At 38.0% G+C, this 16,367-nt stretch overlaps 1 long non-coding RNA gene across 1 annotated transcript; it reads right to left on the reverse strand.

Moving 5' to 3' along the window:
* Window positions 1–10,674: 10,674 nt before the first annotated feature.
* LOC110835481 (uncharacterized) lies at window positions 10,675–14,834 on the reverse strand. The gene is made up of 3 exons (XR_002544923.2): window positions 14,611–14,834; window positions 13,763–13,847; window positions 10,675–10,860 (listed from the first exon to the last, which is right to left on the reverse strand). It is a non-coding gene; the product is annotated as an uncharacterized LOC110835481 (long non-coding RNA).
* Between the last annotated feature and the right edge of the window lie 1,533 nt (window positions 14,835–16,367).

Here is a 16,367-nt window from a genome sequence, read left to right on the forward strand (position 1 = left end):
ACCTAGGTGAAACCATTCCTGCGCACAAGGCGCATTGCTGGAAATGGTAAACAGTCTTAATATAAGAAACGGAAATTTTGCTATCGCTAACAGGGTTACGTCGTGGCGGGAGCCTCGACCATTCAAACTGGGATCCGTTGCTGCTGATGGGAGGTCATCCCGTCAGGCAAGTTGTCCAAAGGAATTTGGTTGGTTGGATCTCCGGGGTTTGAACTCAGAGAGGGAGGGGCCGTTTCGGCTGAAGGCCTCTGCGGCATGGGGGGAAGATCACTTCAGCTGATGGCCTCCGTGATCGGGGTGGGGGTGGCGGGCCGTGCCCCTATTAAGTTATACCCTGGCATTCGCCTTACAACTGAGGAAAAGCACGGAAAACCTCAGTCAGGGTAGCCGAGTAGTCTAACCACTCGTTGTGCCGACTTGGCCGTCTTTTGGGGACGGCCTCGGCTGGCCTGCTGAACATCGGTCGCCCTCGGTTGCCCTTGGGCGACCTCTGGCAGCCCTCGTTCGACACGAGTCCCACTGGACACAACCAAAAAGCTAACTGAGGGCGGAGGCCTGCGCAAGCGCAAGCATCGTCCCTACCTCTCTCCAGGCTGTGCCGGTGGGGGTCTCGTCCACTCCCAATCCTCGCTCCGCTCTCAACACCCCACTCTACTCACAATACAACAATGGCTATGAACTAACAACAATGCCAACCCCAACACATCACAATATTATAGCAAGGTTTCCGAAGCCGAAGATGACTGTCTTCTGGGTTGTAGAGCTTTGTAGTCTAGTAGAAGTATGCCAACGTTTCAGAGGTCCTTGTTGCCTCCATCATCAGGGCGATGACTTTGGTAAATTTCTAACGGGCTACACGGCAATACAACCCAGAAAACAGCCTTACTATGTACTCACCGCCATGAAAATCTTAAATTCCACCGGCGGAAAACAGATTTGAGCGCTGAGTTCAGGAGTTCCACAAGAACGGTTGAATGGTAGCAGTTTCTAGTGACTAACACTTTATAACAATGAACTGACATATCGTAACAAAAATGCTTGTTGGTATGGACTTCCCATGTCATTTTTTCAAAGTCATATATCTGCTGATTCTCAGGTATCTGAGTGACCATATTCATGGCTGTTAGAGGTCACTCACATGGCATCGTCATGCTATAGTCTCGACAATATCAGTCCGTGGGTTTTCCTAATAGAAGCTTTTAAATTTCTCAAAGTCATTGGCAGTTAATATTTTCAAACGCATATAACTGTCGATGCGTAGGTAACTCAGTGACAATATTCATGACAGTTTGAGTGTTGTATCCCGGGGGATTGGCCAGTCCCACAGGATTCAAATATTCCCGAGCGGCTAGGAATGATGGTCGGCGATGGTAGGTTTGAATATACAGCTTAAAAGGTGACTGCCTAGTCTGACGAGAAGACGTTCAATTGATGAGTTATTTAATAATTTAGATGAGTACAGTCGTATGACAAAGAATGTTGGCTACATATACATGCGTAGACCAGCAGAGTTTCCTCCTGACGAGTAAAATGATATGTCCAATGTGTCTTCGAAATGCACGGGTTATAAGCAAACCTCGATATCGCCCTTGTGACGTCAGTGAAAGTTTTTTACATGCCAGCTGATGCAACAAGCTGTAACGTGTCGTCCCAAGGCGTGGTTCTGGATCCAATTAGAGGACACGATAAACCCCAGGGGACCGCGACCCTTTGCCCTGTCAAAGTTCGGGCGTCTTGACCTCGACAGGCCTCCTCTATCTGTGAATATAAAACCCTTTTCAATAAACTTATCTGGAGCAGACACCATAATGGCTTCCTGTCGCCCCTGCTTACAACAGCTGGAAATGGAAAGTCTTGCTGTCTACACAAGGTCTACAATATAACTATTACACTTTATCTAGTAACTTACTGATTCTACCTTATAGTTAATCATATATGTGCTATATGTGGTTATTATAATTCCCGTAATTAGATTATAGGTATACAACATGAGGGCGCAGACCGGTCAGTGATATGACAAGGTCACAAAGTGAGTCTATGGGTTTTCGAATAAAGGGCATTAAAATTTTCAAGTTCAACACATTCAATGATCAGCCCGGAGGAGGTTCGAAGCAGGTAATAGGCTTCAAAATTTGACGTCGGATAGAATAATGATTATTCTTATATCATCGAAATAAAACCGCAGATAGGCGAAAACGTGTGTAGAAACAGTGAGAGTGATTCTTGGTCGTGTTGGTAATAAAATTTAATTTTACGTTTCCTAAATGTAATGAAATAATACATACAATTTACATTACTGAACAGAATAACTGTTTGATGGTTGTTTGAAGACGTCACATCATATAAATGTTGATTATTCGAAACACTGTTCGTTTATATGCGCACAGCGACTTCATAGTGCGTCAGAGAATGTTCGTAGCAGCTCATATGGGTGTAGGCAGCAGACGTATTGATATTGACTGACATCCTTAAGATTCGGTAGTTGTTTGAAGGCTTCATATCATATTAATGATGAATTCGCTGAACACTGTTAATGCCAAGTTATAGTACTGTGATGCAACTCGTAAGTCTTGATCCTTCACAAATTACACATTAACGGTAAATTACAATTGGTATTAAGTTTCACTTCTCCTGATATCATGTTAAGCGAACGATGTGTTCACGGCTGCTTTACCGACCGCTCACAGTCCGTACCAAATGTAACAATCAACAAGCCTTATACATGAGCTTGTACAACTCCAGTCATCACAAATACGTTGTTTAGAGTACGATACTGCCAAGTTTTAAGTGGAATTATTGTCCGATTTAGAGTGACAATGATACACGATCATAGTTTCGGTTCTCATTTTTGGCGTTTTCAGAACATGAAAATCGCAAATCTGGAATTTCGTTTATCTGCGTCCTGCGACTTCCTAGTGCGTCGCAGTTAGCTCATATGAGCTCAAACATGCGTGAAAGCTGCAAACGTGTTGATTTTGACTGACGAACTAATGCTGTGATGGTTGTTTGAAAGACGTCATTTCATAAATTCTGAATATGCGAAACATTTCATTCGCCTAGTTTCAGAACCTTAGAATTACTCGTATGTCATGATCCTTCACAAATAACTTTTTAACCATCAAATATATTTGGTATTAAGTTTTACTACTCCCGAAATAGTGTTAATCGAATGTTGTTTTCGCGTCTGCATTGCCTACTGTTCTCAGTCTGTACCAAATGTAACAATCAACTATACTTTTATATGAGCTGGTAAGTCTCCAGTCATCACAAAAACCTACTTTAGAGTGGGATCCTGAAGAGTTTCAAGAGGCACTATGGTCCGATTGCATTTGACAATGATACACGCTCATACTTGCTATTCTCTTTTGGGGGGTGTTCTCAGAACGTGAAATGTAAGAATCTGGAACTCCTTTTATATGCGGTCTGCGACTTCCCAGTTCGCCGTAGTAAACTCGTAGCAGGTCAAAATGTGTGAAGGCAGCAAACGTGTCGATATTTACCGAAAGACGTATGCAATGATGGTCGTTAAAACATACAACTATTGAATACGCGAAACATTGTTACCGCCGAGTTATTGTACCGTGGAGCTACACACACGTCACGTTCCTTCACAAATTAATTCTTAACTGTCAAATACATTTGTTCATAAGTTTTACTTCTCCCGAAATCGTATTAAGCAAATGTGTTCTCGGCTGCATTGCCAACCGTTCTCATTCTGTACCAAATTTAACAAACAACTAGCCTTAAATATTAGGTACTATGTCTCCAGTCATCACAAAAACTTTCTTTAGATTAGTATACAGCCCAGATTCAAGTGACACTATGGTCCGATTAAGTTTGGTAATGATACACGCTCATAGTTGAGATTCTCGTTTTTGGCATCAACACATATCCTCGGCTCTTTACCCTCCCTGGGGTCAACGGTAAGTGGATTCAATTATGTCGAGTCAGAAATTTCAATAATATCGGCTTCTAATAGCTGACTTATTTGTTATCTAACCTCAGGTCTCAACTTAAACGGTATAGTCATAACCTGACCTACAATTGGCTTATCATTAACGAGATTGAACCCTTATTCAAAATCCTGGGGCGTACTTCATTAGTAGATGTATCAAAATAATGTTATCTTCTTTCAAATAACTATTACCACCAACCGAATTCGAGATTTCCGCCTGATAGAAAACCTGTAGTTCTTCCCAGCGGTCTCCTACCTTCAAGGCTCCCGACCAATACCCGGTGAACACCTCTTGCCCCAACCATGCGCGCCACATGACCTGACGATCTCATTCTTCTTGACGTAATAACCTTGACAATATTGGGTGAGGAGCACAAATTTTTAAGCTTTCATCACCGTACTTCAAACCACATACCAAGAAATGCTGTAACCATTATTGTAGAGGGTAATTTTTGGGATGGTTATGTGATGTTTCTATGAGCTGTCTCACCAGTCACTGACTTGGTTAGAATGATGAAATTGTGTCAATTATTTCATTGCTTAAATGACATCTGTTTAACACAGAATAATGGGCTTATACATTTAACCAACCTTAAGGAATAACGTTTTCATGTTAATCATTCACTTTATTTACTGTATATCAGACTACAATAAACATATCCAAAACCAAAGTAAATTTATACAGAACATTGATTTTAATCAACTGGAATTACAAACAGTTTATACAAACATGTACTTGCTGTCATAAGTAAGCAAAAATAGAACACTGAAAATGACAGTATAAAAATGAGTAAAAAAGTCCTTTTTTGGTACATCATTGCATTAGTAGCGGATTGTGGTTCAGCAACAGCCCAAATAATGAGGAAATGACTGATACCCACATAACAGCAATACCACTGGAGTTATATACAGAGTGGAATTAGAAATGTTGACTTTCTTTAAAGTTGTTACAATGTTATTACAACCTGTAGTATTGACTGTCTGAAGGGAGAACTTACTCAACCTTCAAACAGATGTAACCACTTTCACAGGCACATAACTATTCAAATACACAGTATGAAAACATAGCTGACTCAGTTCTGTATTAGCCGTCTACCTTTCTAGTGTTTTGTCTCATATTTGTATTTTCAGTATTCCACATTTCAAACAGAATTTAGTACATTAGTCATGTCACTGGTAAGACACCAATAATATCAATTATCAATCCGACTGCCCCAACAATGGGAAGATTCTTCCTACACTACTACACTTCTTAACTTCAGCAGGAGACCAAAGTTATGCTTTTGCTTCCTAAAACAATATGTAACTGCTACAAAGTGAAGATTCTAGTTTTTCTTTGAAACTGAATGGGCAACTGCACCAAACATTATATTTGAATTTGTAGCTTAAGTGCGTCATGTTTGTGTTGAAATCAAATATATATTTATTATTCGCAGTCTATACTATGTTTTCTTATAATTTACATGTGTTATTTCTTTGTGTTTATTTTCTATGTCAATTTCCATGCTCATTTCATAATAGTAAAAATTGGACGTTAATTTCACAGAAAAGGAACGTCTAACTACAGACATGAAGAGCATTATGAAGACAGAAAAATCCACAAATATACCTATAAATCAATAAATGCATTGCATCGAAATATATAATAGTTTTAAAATGATAAAAACGACGATATAAACCTGAAGATGATGTCATAAAACATCGAAATATGTCGTGCAATTAATAAGCGCCATAATAAATGTAACATCATACTACAATAAAAGCGCCATAATATAACATAATATAACTTATTGTAATATTTTATACTACAGATGTTATAGTGTTATATAAATTTTAACAACATTTTAAATACGTTTGTGTATAGACTGCGAATAATAAATATATATTATATTTGAAGATTTTTGTCTTCTGGGTTGTTGCGCCGTGTAGTCTGGTCGATGTTAACCATTGTTTCAGAGGTCATACTGCCTCCGTCATCAGGGCGATTAACATTCAGAAGACAGAAATCTTCATACTCACCGCTGTGAAAACCTCAAATCTTACAAACATTATATTTGATTGTTAAACCAGTTTGAACAGAAATGCAGAAATATCCTTAAATGGCTAATGTTTGTTCTCAAAATGTTGTGGCAATGCAGTACAGTGCAGCAAAATCAAATAGAAAAGCAGTTAAAGAATTTGATGAACTTGGGATATCTCAACAGTTAGTTCAGCTAATAATTACATATGGTTTTAACATGCTTTCATACAAAATGTCAGAATTAAATACGCAAAGAAGACTTCTATTTGCAACATGGGCAGAGATGGAAAGTGGCTTGATCGGACTCATAAAAAGTGAACGCCATCCGAAATGGTTTATGCAAGATGGTCCCATGCCACACATTGCTGATGCAGTTTTGCATTTCTGCCTTTATTCTTGATAATCTCACACTGGTATCTTGAGCCTACCTCATTCAAGACCTTAATCCATGGGAAATTTCTTGTGGGGTTTCATGAAAGAGAAGTTGTTTCCAATGAAGCCAAGTTATCTCATAGACCTGAGAGCCATAATTATGCATAAAAGTTTCCAAAAATATTATCATGTCATTACAAACATTCATACCTGCCTCCAAGAAGTTTCTGAACAAAATAGACACACAGAACATGTACTTCACTGAAGAAACTTCTTAACAAATTCTGTGTTTGAATCTGTACACTTTGTAACATTTCATTAAATTAATTATTAGTGGAACATGTTAATGTGCCAACATTTCATGTTACACTGTGTATAAAAAACTGAAGTTAATTGTGTTAAATATGATGCTATCTGAGGTCTCATTAAGATATAAATTAAAAATGAATGCAGTTCTCAACATACCAAGCTTAATTTATGCAAATTTTTCTTTCAATATTGCATTAACTAGTCTCAAAGTCATATACTTACTTAGGATACTTAGGTGACCCGTTCTTCAGTGACTTGAGCATCTGAGGGTCCAAACTTTCGTTGGCTTTGATCTATCAGACAGTTGGTAGGACTCCTTGGATGAGTGATCAGCTCATCGCAAGGCCTCTACCTGTACACAGGACAGCACAACACAGAAAGACGCGGATAAACATCCATGCCTTGAGTGGGATTCGAACCCATGGTCCCAGTGACCAAGCAGCACAAGACCACGCAGCTACTGTGACGGCCTCAAAGTCATATGTGAAACATAATGCCTGAACTCACATAAAACCAAAATAACCAACATTTCTGTAAGACATGATCTTACACTTCATATCCGGCAGTTACATAATGAACCATGGTACACTAGGCTTCTATCATGTATTCTATCACATTCAGTCATACTGAAAAGCTGCATTTCTAACTCAGAGGTGGTGGTGAAGATGATGAAGAACAAATCTAGTTGAAAGCAAACCAGGAATTGATTCAATCAAAACTGATCAAGATAAACAGAAGAATATTTTATGAAGACTCATTGTTGCCACTCCTTTTCTGCAGTGCTTACTCCCTTAACTCATGAATAAAATAGATCTAAATGTGGATATCAAGTAAATAAAATGGAAAGGAAGATAAACAGTTTGCTTTAAATGGATGATCTGAAGCTGACATAGAGAAGTTAGGGAGAATAAGAAATTAAATCAAAATTGTAAAAACATTAAGCAATTACACAAATATAAAGTTTGGTTATAAAAAATATGCCACAATTTCTTTAAAAACATCACAGTTTATAGCAAACAGCACATAGGAAATATAATGAAATTAAAGAATTGGAACCAATGAAAGTACATAAGAATCTGGCTGTAGAAGAGAGCCATATTATAGAACATAAAAATAAGAGAGAAAAATGGTGTAGGAATATGTAAGGAGGCTAAGACTGATTTCGAACACTGTACTGAGGGCAAAATAAAAGCAAGCAACTGTATCACTGGCAGTACCAGTGCTAACATACAGTTTCAGAATTATTAATTGGTGCCAAGAAGAAAAACAAGAACTGTATAGAAAACAAGCAAAATACTAACCGTCTACAGACAGCATCCCTCAAGAGCAGACATTCATTCATCACTTATATCTTCCCAGAAAAGACAGAGGAAGAGGAATGATTCGGGTGGAAGAAGCCTGCATAGCAAAAATGATTAAACTGGTGGAGTATGTAGAAATTAAAGAAGATCCACTGATACAAACTGTAAGGACACACTAACATAACACAAAAAAACAATAATTCAAAATATAAAAGGAAAATGATAAGAAGAAAGGATACACGAACAGTTTCTGCACATGTTAAATAAAAAATTGGTGGATAAGCAACAATCATACAAGTGGCTAAAGTTCGGAGACATTAACAGAAAATCAAAAAGTACAATAATGGTAGCTCAGGATTAGGCAATCAGCAAAAACTACTTTAAGAAACAGATTTTGAAATAAGAAGCTGAAAGTTGTTATTAACTATATAAAGAATATCAAGAAACTATTGACCACCTATCAGGACTTCCCATTCTGACAAAGAATGAATACATAAAACAATAGAGCCACAGGACTTATAACTAAAATATCTGGAAACAATACCAAGAAAGCACCCAACAGATCCTCTACAAGTAACAGCCATACTAAGAACATCATACATTATAAGGAAAGTGCTACAATCAGAAACTTAAAGCCACCAGTTCAAGAAAAACAGTACCAGGAAAACATGTGAAGAAATAAGAAATGATGATGGTGGTGATGATGAAAATACAGAAATACTGGCAGTTCTGAATAGATTATGAACAATATTGCAAGTTATATATGATTTGAAGCTTTCGTGGCAACCTAATTCCATAAAATCTTCTCGGGCGATCAGCTGTGTCAATTGGTTAAAAGAAGAAACTGACATTTCAGGACCCATCTCTGTCCCGATCATCTTCTGACGATTTTCTGATGTGACTGGATGTCGCAGTCATCTCCCATATATACATGCCTGGCCAGTGCTGAAGTTGGAATGGATGCTGTTTAGATGCTGAAAGACCTGGAGCTCCTCCCTTCCATGGGGCCATACCACAAAGATGGCATCCATGAGCTGTTGGACAGTTCTGCCATGGGACCACCTCTTGCACCTCTAATGGCCAATTTAGCTCTGGAGCACTTTGAGCAACGAGCCTTAGGTTCTGCCGTGAAGAAACCGGCAAATTGGTATAGATACGTGGGCAACAAGCTAGGGCTGAAGGTCCCCAGTATATACCATATTCCTTGCAAATGCGGTAAAGTTTATGTTGGGCAAACTGGCAGAACCACCGAGACCAGATGTAAAGAACATGAGACACATATACATCTCGGGCAGCCAGATAAGTCCACTGTGGCAGAACACAGCATCGAAGCAGGACACAACATCAACTTTTAACATCACAATACTCAGAAAAACAACAGGAATTACAGACTGCCTGATAAAAGAAGCAATAGAGATCAACCTGCATTCCAATAATTTTAATACAGATGGAGGCTATACTTTGAGTCAGACCTGGTACCTGGTAACAAAAATGCTCAAGCAATCTGGTCAAATCACCAATAGAAAGCAGGGCCACACAGCACGAGCTCTTGACTCTGCCCACCAGCTGTGACTGGCTAGGGTCCGGCCATGAGCACTGGTCATGCAGCTATATATGGGAGATGACTGCAACATCCAGTCACATCAGATGATGGAGACAGAGATGGTCCTTGAAACATCGGCTTCTTCTTTTAACCAACTGACATGGCTGATTGCCTGAGAAGATTTTATTAAATATTGCAAGTTCTGAATTTATGTTGTATGATAAAAGACCTCACACTTTAGATTTTCAATACTGTACAGAATATTGTTGATTCTATACAAACCTCAGAAAATAAAACTAACTAGATGGTTTACTGAACCCGAAGGTTCATCACCGAATTAACCAAAGCCCTCCACCAGACCCTGTCCTGGGCCAACATAATCCAGTCTCCTTGAACTCCTATCTCCCACAGATTCTGCCTAACATTATCCTCCCATCTATGTCTAGGTCTCCCCAGCGGTCTCTTCCCCTCAGGTTTCCCAACCAATACCCTGTACACACATCTTGTCCCATTAATGTGTGCTACATGCCCCACCCATCTCATTCTTCTTGACTTAATCACCCTGACAATACTGGGAGAGGAGTATAAATTTTTAAGTTCATCATTATGTAGTTTTCTCCAGACCCCATCGTCTTCTCTCCTAGGCCCAAATATCCTCCTCAACACCCTAATCTCAAACACATGCAAAATATAAGACTTAATTTTTCTACCAAAAACTTCTGCTAATAAAACATCGCATGATTACAGATCCTTTCTTCTCTTTCTTTGTTTTGAATAAACAGATAGAAGAGATTTGACTGAAATATTCATTCCATTTCACACTAGTGAAGCTACAACACTTTTTTCACTGTCAACACTGGATGGAGTACCCATGAGTCCTTGGAGTCTTGAAAGAAATTCTTCCATTGACATTTTGCCTTTCTTAGGACCTTTATGACTAACAACTTTCTTCACCTTTGCTTTCCTCTTCCTGATCTTGTCTTTACTAACACTGCTGAAATTTATTTTCCGCATCTTGGTTGGCCCAGTGTGAACCACTGTTCCGTTTCTTTGGACTTTCGGCTCTTCATATATTGTAGCCAAGGTTTTGACTTTCAGGGAACAAAATTTCTTACTGATGAAATAACTTTTTGCATCATCAGTTTCTTGCAATTTAGTAAGTTTTGTTGGCCTTAAATTGCATCTTCGTTTTGATGATTCATATGGCTTGCATGTACCTTGGACCCGTTTTCTTAACATCCGATAGGCAACTGCACAAACAGTCTCAGTTCTAGTGTTCCTTTCTTTAACAGATGAAGCCTGATTATCCTCTATTTCTAAGGAAGCCATAATAAAAGGAAGTTCTGTCATAGCTAATCTCCTGTAACACAAATGGACAAATTAATGGAATTAACAAACATGGACCAAAGGCAATCTATTTAAAGAAATCTTGACAGGTGTAATTTTCATAATTTTTTGCAAGTACTGAATAAAATCAGAAACAAAGAAGTTTTATATACTGCATCTAGTGAGAATTTATTAGCACTAATAACACTTGCAATGGAGAACTTAGAAATGTTTTAATTTCATTTCATGCAATCAATACAGAACACAAACACAATTTTCACAGAGCAGTCACTAATCTTGCAGTCTATCAAAAAGGATTTTTCTACTATATTAGATTAGGGCAACTGCTAGCACAAAACAATAAAGATAATCTGTTGTCTATCAGATGGACTGCCTCCATGGAAAAATAAAACAAATCTTTGTATAAGAATATGAAAGCTGTTGGTCAGAAAAGGTTTTCATCATAATTATACCAACAACAACAATAACAACAGTAATGACAGCAATAATAATCATCATCTTTGTTGTTATTATTCCATCTATTCACCACTTTATAGGGTATTTACTTCTACGTAACCGTGACAAACCTTGCCCCTGAGGTACATAGTGCAGCACCTATTTCCAAAATATGTTTTGTTTTTAATGTGTGTTACATGCATTATATAGTTTTATTGTGAGGGATGACAATAGATTTTACAACAGCATCTTTCGAATAATGTATGAAGATCCTAAAATGGCAGTTTTCTGAAGTTCCCTGATGTTGTGTTCGCCTGGGATGTTGGCCATATATTTTCTAAGTGATTTGGAGACAGTTCCAGTTGCTCCTATAATTATTGGTATTACTTGTGGTTTCACTTTCCACATTCTCTGTATTTCAAGATCTTCTCCCCTTCATTCTTAATTACATTCCCATCAGTTGGTACTGCTATATCAATTAAAAGACAAGTTTTTTTTTCATTATAATATCTGGTTTGTTATTTGGAATGGTTCTATCTGTTTTGACTTGTTGGTTACCCTGACTTGTCTCAACTGCCTTCATGATGTGTTCATACCAATGCTTCTTTTCTAGCTTTATCCCAGTTTTCCTGCTTATGCAAGATTTGAGGTCTTCACAGCTGTGAGTATGAAGATTTCAGACCAGACTACACAGCGCAACAACCCAGAAGACAGAAATCTTTCCTGCTTATGTTAAAATGCAACTGAGTACAGACATGATCATGTCGTTCTATATTTTGCTCTTTTGCCAGCACTCGGAATCCAGAGACAACGTGATCTGTCATTTCCCCAAATTGCTGACATAATCTGCATTTGCTGTCTGTATCTGTTTTCAATATTTTTGTTGCATAATATTTTGTGTTTAGTGCCTGGTCTTGTGCTGCTATAATCTGACTTTCAGTTTCCCCTTTCAGATCTCCTCTTGTTAGCCACAAAATGTGTCCTCTTTGCTTATAAGTTGTCTGTCCAAACTTCGGAGATACTGACCATGCATTATTTTGTTCTCCCATTTTTTCTTTATACTTTCTTGAATCAATGTCTTAATTTGTTATCCTACATTTGTTTCATTGATTTCATCTTCAGAATTTTATTCCCCTTTGATTTTTTATGCTGTCTTAGTTATTGAATTCATTATTGCTTGAGACCTGTCGTGTAATTTTATGATATTAATATATGTATCCTTTTGATGCTTTATGTGCAAACACTCTGCAATTTTAACTATTTAACTTTTGTTGTTGTTATTATTATTATTTTAGTTGTAACACAATGAGAAGCTGACTGCACTCCCATTGTTTTCAAATGTGCATAAAGGAATAAATAAATTAATGCAAAGACTTCAATATAAATTAAATTTCACAGCCTCAACAGCCAAAATAACATGGTAATTAAAAAAAACACTTCGGAATAGAACATGAGTTGGCCACTGAATAAGCAAGCACATTAAGCACACTACCACATGAGCTATCACTGACAATATTACAATGCCACACTTAATGAGAGAATAAAGTAACTTTAAATAAAATGGAAAACTGCATTTATCAAAGAAATGGTAGACTAACAACACATAATATTTTAGACAGGAAGCCTAGCATAGTGAGCACACATTGGGGAAGCCAGGATTATGGTAGGATTTTGGCAGAGAAACGACCACAGTGCAAACCAAGATGGAGATGGGAAGATAACATCAAGATGGATCTTGGGGTGGTAGGCTATGAGGATGGCAAATAGATGAAGTTGGCTCAGGATCGTGGCTAGTGGGTGGCTTTGGTGCTGTTCATGTTGAACCTGCGGGATCTGCTACCAGGGAGTTAGTTAGTTTAGTCACAGGAGAGTCTACTGCCATACTGCAAAACAGGACCAAACTCGAGGGTAACAACTAACCGGACCCCCTTGTCTGTATACCTACTGAACATGTTGCTGTTGCTCTCTGGAGTTCTTTCTCAGAAACTACAATAATCTCATATCATATGTTGTTTCTTAGTTTTTCCAGAGTGGTGGGATTTGATTTGCAAACTTTACCTTTCAAACTACCTCACAAATAAAAGTCACGAGAAATTAAATCAGGGAAAGAAGAGGCCACAGACCATGGCTAATTATGCAGTCACCACAAACTTCACAGTGCTTCCATGCTCCTTAACAGTATACCCCACTTGAGCCATATTGGATATGGTTCACTGACAAATGCATTAACAGAAGCAGACAAGCATGATTCACAGCAGAAGTACATTAACAATGATTGCTACTGCTGCAGAGGCATTGCAGGTCAATGCTGGGTTAGCCACTTATACTGATGCTGTTTTGTGGTCAAACAGGAAGAAATTCTCTCTGTAGATTCCTTTCACAGTTCATATAAAATTCAAGTGAATGATGAGAATTTTGGCAGTAAGACAGAAAAAAATAAAAAGGATGAGTTCTGTAACTTAGTAATCATTTTTCCGTACCTTTTTGGTGATAACTACGTACTTTTGGTACCAACCAGGTGCAATGAAAGGCAATTATCAACCTCCTTTGTTCAATAAAGTTGATCTGTAACAGTTTTAAAAAACTAGTATTAATAACTTAAAACAGCTCTTCCATCAAAAAAATGATACAATAGTATGTCACCTCACATACATTTTGTGGAAATGATACCTGCAATCTATAAAATCTGTTTCATCACCTCTAGAGTCTAATTGCTGGCATGTTTCATGGATTAAACATCTAATGCACAACCAAAAACAACTACAGTACATCCCTGCCTACTATTAGCTTCAACTTCTGACACGCATTGTAATGTACCTCAAATTATATCAAATCAAGTTACTCCATGGAATAAAGTTCTTAAACCACAAAGTCCCTAGAACAATGAATAAATTCTGCTTTTATGGAACCGAAATGAACTGGTCTCTATCTTGTGCCAGATGACTCTAGTACAGATCCTTTCATCCCACTTACTTTAGATCCTTTAACAAATCCTCCACCTATGCCTCTGTTTTCAGGTAGCCTCTTCCCTTCACGTTTTCACACCAAATTTTGGACACACGTGTGATGCATGCTCTGTCCACCTCATCCTCTTCCATTTGACCAATTAATAATATTTGGTGAAGAGTAAAAATGATTAATCACCTCATGATGCAATTTTCTCCAGACTCCTAACACTTTATTCGTTTTAGTTGCAAATATTTTGCTCAGCACCCTATTATCAAACATCCTCATTGTGTTTTCTTACGGCAATGTCAAAGTTCGAGCCACTCACCAATACAAAACAAAGGTTTAATCTTCACATTTTTTAATACAAAGGAAGACATACCTCAAATGATGCCGAGCACAGATCTTGTATATTATATTAAAGATGGATAAACAGAAGTATGGCTGTTGCAGACATCTCTCAGCAAACAGTTTCCAGCCCGATGTTACACATAAGGTTTGATTCTGTTTTCTTCCAAATTTTCGAAGTGGACAAGATCGGCCTTCTACCATGCAAGCCAAAAACCAAAGAGGATGAGGCACTTCCAAAGAAGATCGAAGGAGCGATGTTGGCAGCAAGGAACTTTGAACGTTGGTGAACTTCTACCGAACACAGCGCTACAATCCAGGAGGCAGCTAGCTGCCCTCAGATGTGATAACCTCAAATCTTATGATGTTGATATTAATCTCATGTGGAGGTCTCGTATTAATTGTGGTGTAATAGAGTGTACAAAACTGGTATTAGTAACGTATCCGGCTGTAATGGACAAAGAATAACTAAGCTTCAGTTACATATTGGAAGTTGCAGTATATACAGAGCAGCTAACAAAGTGATACCCGATTGAAAGTTTAAACAAAAGCTTTAACATTCAGATAATGGTACAAGTTTATCTGTGAACACTAAGAACAATTGTGGGCATTTATTCTTTGTGGATTACATGCTCATTACAATACCATATGAGCCGGGAAGCACATTCAATATTGTGACTGACTACGGGTTGGACGATCGGAATTCGATTCCCGGTAGGGCAGAGGTTCTTCTAGCTTTACCGCCCTGTCCGACTCGGGGGACCCACTGATCCATCTCGTGTGCAATGGGTATTGGGTTCCTTTCAACCGGGAGTAAAGCGCGGCCGGAGCGTGATGCTAACCATTCACCATCTAGTGCAGAGATTAAGAATTAGTGTGGCCACCGTTTTGTCGTGCTTTCTAAACATAGATGGCTGCGTTCGTGATGACTCGACAGCACAGATACTCTGTATTTTCACCACACATTTGAACAAAGCCCCAAACTGTTTTATTGAAAGTATTTTTTTCGTTTCCTTGCGACAATTTTGCACAAGGTAACCCTAAAGGAAAAATCCATAGGGACTTGTGGCCACATCCATAACGAGCAGGATATCAGTGGCTTTTATTTAAACTTTCAATCTGGTATCATTTTGTATGCCACTTTGTACATTTTTCCTCATTTACTTTTGACACAGTGACTTTACACTACTGTATCTTGTGAGCCAAAGGCACTATAAAACAAAGATATATTCTCATAGCTAATTTTTATTAATTCACCATCTTCATTTCTCAGTATTAATCGTAAAATATAATTTATTTACATTCCATAGATCCCTCTTAGACCTGACGCAAGACTGTAGAACATGTCACAGCACAAGTACAATACTTATTTCTAATACAAATTTAGGTATAAAGTTAATTTACAATTTACTACAGCATTACTGCAAATATAATTACACACGAAAGCATCTCCAATATTACTGGTGCCAACTTTAACTTTTTATATTATGATTCAGACTTTTGCTAATAAATGAAAGATTACTAAATAGCATAATTCAACCATAGTAAATGCAGTTTTCATATTTACTTAGGTTAGTTCTTGATATGAGTTTATTTGAAATTTCTCCATGTTACAAATAATAATAATGTGAAGGAGGCTGAAAAACGGACCAAGTATCAAGACCTTGTGTTTGAGCTAAGACAGCTGTACCCAGGATTCACTGTCAGATTAATCGTCCTTATAATTGGAGTTCTTGGAGGAGTCAAGTTGTCACTGCTGGCTAACATCAAGCTTATTCCGGCATGCCAGCG

The sequence above is a fragment of the Zootermopsis nevadensis genome, unplaced genomic scaffold, assembly GCF_977971745.1.
Source record: "Zootermopsis nevadensis isolate Lab colony 2312 unplaced genomic scaffold, Znev_1.0 Znev_ptg000029l, whole genome shotgun sequence".
Taxonomy (NCBI): Eukaryota; Metazoa; Arthropoda; class Insecta; order Blattodea; family Termopsidae; genus Zootermopsis; species Zootermopsis nevadensis.